This window comes from Saccostrea cucullata, unplaced genomic scaffold (assembly GCF_032062105.1).
Source record: "Saccostrea cucullata isolate Sc308-1 unplaced genomic scaffold, CSIRO_AGI_Scuc_v1 ctg11132, whole genome shotgun sequence".
Lineage (NCBI taxonomy): Eukaryota > Metazoa > Mollusca > Bivalvia > Ostreida > Ostreidae > Saccostrea > Saccostrea cuccullata.
The window spans coordinates 15,197-22,139 of NW_026923791.1; the positions used below are offsets into that span (position 1 = coordinate 15,197).

General features: G+C 33.9%; 1 pseudogene; it reads left to right on the forward strand.

Annotated features, from left to right (window-relative positions):
* On the forward strand, positions 1-6,185 carry LOC134264920 (uncharacterized; annotated as a pseudogene).
* Positions 6,186-6,943: the final 758 nt, after the last annotated feature.

The following is a 6,943-nucleotide window of genomic DNA, read 5'->3' on the forward strand; positions in this document are numbered from 1 at the left end:
ATGAAGCACAAAGGAAAATTTATTTCTGTACGAAAACAAAATCGCTTGGATAATTTAAAATGAAAGGAAAACACTGCCGAAAATGATGGAAAGAAAGAGCAAAAAGGCACAGATGAATAAGAAGACAAAAATAATTCCTGGGCCGAGGGGAGAAGAATAGTAGAGCTAAGCGTATTGGCTCAAGGGTTGAAGGAGCGCGTTTTCTGCAAAGACAACTGAAGATTAGATGCTTGTGTTGACGAGAGAAAGTATGGATTGGCGTCTATTCTGTACATAAAATGTGTTAAATGCAACAACTTGAATTCAGTGCCTACCGGTAAGAGACACACAATGAATGTGGATGGGAAAGGACCGCCTAGATGCTTTGACGTTAACACAGAGCTTGCTGCAGGTACCCCCCTCCCCTTAACAATACGACTTTAATGCGTATTAATAGTACTGTTTACAACAGATTTAAAACTTACTTTTAATACGTATTTACAAGAATAAAATAATAATTTATCAAAAAAAATTATTAAAAAAGTTGTCAACCATTTAATAGATACCGGTAAGAAAGAAAAATATTAGTTTCTTTGACAAGTGTTAATGGGGGATGATTATTCTGATATTGTAGCAATGTTGCATGCTGGTATTGGTGAACAGCAGGTTAACAATATCCTTGCAGAGCTTCATCTTCCCTCTACTCACCACAAAACTCTAAAAGAACGGGAGAGAGAAATAGGATGTGTTATGGAGGATATCGCAGAGAATTCTTGTAATGCTGCAATTCAGGCTGAAATCATTTGCTCTAATAGGCATATTTACTTAAAACATTCAAAATACTTTAACATAACCCCCCCCCCCCCCGAAAAAAATGTCTGAAATCAAAATATCATTAAATACTACTGGCGGAAATTCTTTTATAATATTAAATATATATGTAAAAAGGGGTTAAATTTCTAAAATTTATTCTCCATGATAATCATGTCATGCATTTTCAAAAGTTAATCCCAAAAAAAAAATTCTTCATCAGCGGAGACGCTCCAGATCTAAGTTGCAGCGAAGGTGCAGAGGTTTCATGCGACGGTGGCTGGCAGAAGAGAGGAACAGGACGCAATTATAATAGTTTATCTGCTAAATATATGTGAAATTTAAGTCAATACTTGATATTCAAAAACCTATCTTTAGCAATACACCCCCACTTGTTTTCTAAATACATGTACTTGTATGAATTTTCTTGTCACAGACCATAGAGAGTACCTTTCAATATGTCAATTTTAACGCATAATAAACATGGGTGTATAGTGATGGGGGTGTCCGTCTGTCCGTTATGCTTTATAGTACCCATCTTTTGTCTGCAACTTCTCTTTTTCATACAAAGAGAGATAACTCTAAAAATGGTGAACTTGTATTTTTCACTATAGAAATAAACGAAAAACGGAAAATATTTTTAACCTCCCCCCAGTGACACAAAGATTACTATTTACAGTTGATATGGACTGTTATTTAACAAATTCATACCAAAGCTTTTTGTGTGTCACGGGGTGGGGTGGGGGGGGGGTCATATGTTTATTGACAAAAAACGACAAAAATTTTCACCAATTTATATTTATACCCCACGCAACAAATTGCGTGAGGTATAATGTTTTTGACCCTTCTGTCAGAGTGTCAGTCAGTCAGTCCGTCAGTCCTGTTTTTTTGTCAGCGCAACTCCTCTTAAACCGCTGCACAGAATTTCATCAAACTTTGCAGATATTTAGGACACAATGTGTAGATGTGCATATTACCAGGAAATTCCGATTCCTTTATTTTTCCGGGAATTTCCACACTTTTCAACTTAGATTTTTGGCTACACCTTGAATATAGAGATAAACAGTTTGTCAGCGCAACTCATATAAAACCGCTGCACAGAATTTCATCAAACTTTGGATATATTTAGGACACAATGTGTAGATGTGCATATTACCGGGAAATTCCGATTCCTTTATTTTTTACGCGAATTTCCGCACTTAAAACTTAGATTTTATGGCTACACCTTGAATATTGAGATGAACAGTTTGTCAGTGCAACTCCTCTTAAACCGATCCGATGCACAGAATTTCATCAAACTTTGCAGATATTTAGGACACGATGTGTAGACGTGCATATAAGCGGGAAATTCTGATTCCTTTATTTTTTCTGGGTTTTTCAGCACTTTGAGTTTTGGGGGAGCGTGGGGTATCTGAGCTTGCTCACTTTTTCTTTCATTTAAATTTTATATTACCGGGGTACTACGGAAAGGGTAGCTTTTCAAGGATTAATTCCGATTTTTTTCCGTTATTCTCTCACTTGATTTTTTTGTTTAATTAATAATTTTTTTGTTTCGATTGTGCTTGTTCACTTTCGTTTTTACGTATTAATTTACTATTTTCTTTTTTTTTTATTTTGACCATAGCCAATTTGATAATACAATTGTACATGCACCACCACCACCCCCCTTTCCTAAAAAAAAACATCGCTCCTTTATTTGACCAATTTATTAAGTGCCGGACTATTGCTTTGTAATCCACATCATCAGTCAAGTGGTTATGAATTATTTTGTTTTTCAAACAGTATCTCAATGGTTCCTTTTCTTTCTCATACACTGTAGATGTATTTGCAGAGGATCATGAGAATTCATATCTGGAAGCTGTGCAACCCCTTTGTTAATGTTGCCATAGACCTATCTCAATTTACACTGCGATTATGAAATCAATGATTATTTACACTTGTGCATGTTGTGACCTCTTAATAATATCGTCTGATGAATCCTTTTTTATCTCTGTAAAATAACGTACTTTTATAAAGCCCTTTCCCACAAATGAAGATGCTTTCTATATGTGTCTGTTTACTGCATATGATTTTAAAAATATACATTGTATATATATTTTTCAATCAGGTATGAGAGAAATTTTGAAATTTTTATTTTAAGAATTACAGACCCTGTCACAACCTGACTTTAAGAATAAAAAGTTGGATTTGAAAAAAAAATTAACTACGTTTTGTAAATTATATCCTATCATCATCATTATTCGTGCACGTGACTTTAATTTTTTTTCTTTCTTTTTTTCTTTGGGGGGGGGGGCATCATTCGGAGCTCCTCGGATGGCTTGTACCTGTTTGAATGGAGTGAAGCGGAGTCAGCCGAGGATTGTCGATTGTACACATTATGCATAATAAAATAATGCTGAGAATAAATTTAAAAGAAATTTCTTCCGATGGCAGCCTGTATACGTATATTATATTGTTTGGATTTTCAGGGGATGAGGCCCATGCATTTTACACCATTTATTGTTCTCACTGATACAGCTGAATATGAATTAAAGTGATTATTTACATGTACATGTATGCAACTGTGTATCAATTTGTTTAGATTGTACAGTTAGAATGTCATCCGGTACCAGTGATTTGGTCAATAAAATATTGCATGAAACAACGTACTTAACTAACACCTGATTGGGTGGCAGTCCCGAGAAGAAAAGCTTATACATACGTTAATTATATATTAAAGATTTTAGGATACCCGGTACTCTAAAAGTATGAATTCGATGTCTGACTTTTAATGTTGTCCAACTGATTGTTTTGCGTCAAGTCTAGGTATATACATAACTTGGGTATTTTTATTGGTATTCTTTAGTGCTGAACAAATTCAATTCCTTAAAATTTTTAACATGAGGATAAAATACAATATTTTTTCTTTACAAAATTGCACGACATACGATATTTATCTTTAGCAAAATTTAAACAATCGCAAGCACCGAAGTAACGTGTCTTTGTTCAAAGCACAACGTGCCGGGCTCATTTTTGAAGAAGACCCCCCCCCCTTCCCCTGTCTCCCAAATGTACAAAAACTTTATTTCTTTAACTGATATATAGTTAAGTCATAATTATTGATACAATGTTTGTACCGGAATATTTTATTTAATTTTAGTATCTAATGTTTGTACCGGTATATTTTATTTAACTTCAGTATCTAATGTTTGTACCGGTATATTTTGTTTAATTTTAGCATCTTAAATCGCTGTCATATAGGCAAGTAGCATCGTTATAGGGGGAATAAAACAAACACGTTTAATCTTTTTGAATTGGAGTATATTCCACATTTCAATATAATTTTCAATTGAAATAAAATAATAGTACATCGTTTTTGAAAGAAGTATGGAATAATTGATAAGTAAAAAAAAATAACAATGCCTGAAAGTTGCACACGACCCACCCCCTAAAAAAAATTTGTTCAGAGAAGTACAACTATGTCATTTCCATAAAAATACATGTAGGTTCTGGCTAAGGGTTTGTTTTTGTTTTTTGGAGGTGGTTTTGCTGATTATAGCGAAAGGGAAATAACAATACTTTGACCGGGATCAATCCTTAAGACCTTACTACATGAACATAATTATTCATTTTACTCCTAAATACTCGGTCATTTCTGTTAACGTACTGTTATTTCTCTCTTGGAAAATATCCGTTTTGTTACGAATGCCTTGTGAGATAACTGCAGAGTAGGAACTTGTTTGGTTTTGTATGGTCAGCGGTCTATCCCCTTGTAAAGGATCCTTTCAAATATCAATTTTTCAGAGATTAAAGCATGCTTATGTTCATATCGTAGAAAAAAAGATGAGATGGTGTTGTTGAATATTTTCTTTGAAAATGTACAACTTAAATGTACTTTATTATTTCAATATTGGCCTACATATATATAAAATTAAGGGTTTTTTCAACAGCCTTATCGCTATTAAACAGTGTATACGATCATATAAATGCTAAAATTTGGGGAAATAGATATTGAAAAAACTTAATACATGCAGAAAAAATAATTTCTAACTAATACAAAAGGGTTATTTAGTAATAATAACGTTCCAAAAATCAATAACGTTATGTGACGTTATTCAACGTTTTATAGCGTCATCTTGTTAAAACTGCATTGCTTTCATCTTGAGTTTTAATTAGAATTTAGAAGGTATATAATAAAAAATTTGGTATCAAAGTATTCAGAAAAACTAGTTCTTTCAGAATCGGTAAAAAAACTATTTTCGAAAATTTTGTCACGAAGGTCCCTTTTCGCTTGACGCAACTCTAATATATTTATGTTTTATTTATTTGCCTAAAATATAAGAAAAGATATAAGGAACATTTAATCACATCCAAAACTAATTCAAAATATGGTGATCCTTGAAAGTCCGATTTCAATGGAAAGTATCGTCTACCACCTTTTTTCAAGAGCTGGAATTATGGACAATTTGCTATTTAGCGCTGGCATTAAGACAATCCATCAAATACCATTGAACTGTTTATCAATCAGTAAATACGTTAAGCATACAGGTATCATGTCAACATATTTCTTGACCGGGGCTGCATGTTCCACCATTGACACATAGTGGTTATCGCCCGTTTCCATTTTTAAAATCATTTAAACTGTTTTTATATACTTTTACAATAAACTCAAACGAAAATATTTAAATTCTTGATATAACTTGTTTTGAAGGACATGTAACGGTTGTTGGGAAAAATACAAAAAGTGCCTTTCTTATGGTGTGGCGTGCAAGTCTTGTAGAAAATGCCAGTATTGAAAGAGAGGAAGAGGCTTATGTTAATCTCACAGCTGTCGAAAAAACTGGAGCGGTTCAGCTAAAGGCATGGAACCTTTCCTTACCGTGAAGTGCATCAAGTCTTTGAAAGAAAAAGGCCTGGATGTACGAAAACTTATCATGGATGACGACAGCACTACATTTTTAAGAACTAAAAAGGCAGTACCAAACATTACAAAAAGTAGCGATAAAAACCACGAAGTCCGGAATTTGTCCAACGCATTATATAAGGTCAAAGAAACCCATGGAGGTCTTTCTGTGAAAATCATAAAATTCTTCAATAAATGTTTTGCGTATACAATTCAACGAAACAAAAATGACATAGAGGGGATCCGGAAAAACCTGTATGCAACAGTTCCGCATGCATTCGGAGATCACAATCAATGTAACTCCAGCTGGTGTGGATTCCTTAAAGATCCAAGCACTTACAGACATAAATCACTGCCCTCGGGAAAAGATCTTGTTGGATTAAAACTCACTGCTGGTAAAGTGCGAATCGAGAAAATCTTGGTTTCGGACACCAGCTACTATTGGTTTACATCAATGAGGCAGTTTATATCAACTAAACGATCAGAAATGATAGAATATTTAATTAAGACGTAATTATTAATGTTCAGTATGATTTCATGCAGTATATTTGCTTGTTAGTTGAATACATGTAAGGAGCAATCCAGTAACTGCTTCAGATTAGGTTACAGACTACTAATTTTACCCCTATTTCATTGACCACTCAAGTAGTTCCAGTTTAAAAATAGAGGTTTTTTTCTTAAAAATTCTTTGGGGTGTTTATGGGGTGGACTGATGTTATTTTTGGGTTTAGATGGAAAGGAGAGGGTTTGAAAAAAAATATAAAATTGTTAATATGTGAAATTTTGCACTTGCGCGCGTAGTAGGAAGGGTGTAAAGAGGCCCATATTTACCCTTTCCCCGAAGAGAAAGTGAAAAAAGCAGGGTAGGGGTTAGTTGCGATGCCTTAGCAGGAACTGCATGCGATGAATTTCCCTGAGAGTCTGAAAAATTTTTGGACTTGAATTCTTCTTACTCTGTGCCAAGTTTCAGGTAAGTTGAGCTGGTGTAATTTTTTAAATCATTTTTTATAGTATAAAGGAATGTATAGCAAAATAATTGGTAGTCTGTGTCCTATGAGGTCAAAGGTCAAATCTCACGTTAATCAATTTATTGGCACTTTTTGGATAATTTGGAACTAATTATGCAAATTGTTGACAAATTTTATGGAAAAAATTGTATTTTGGAGAAGTTAAATGGATTTAAATAATTGAAAAGGGGGAGGGGCACCTGCTCAGCTTGTCAAAGGTATGACGTAATGTGTGCAATTGATGTGTGTCAAAAATTTATGCAAT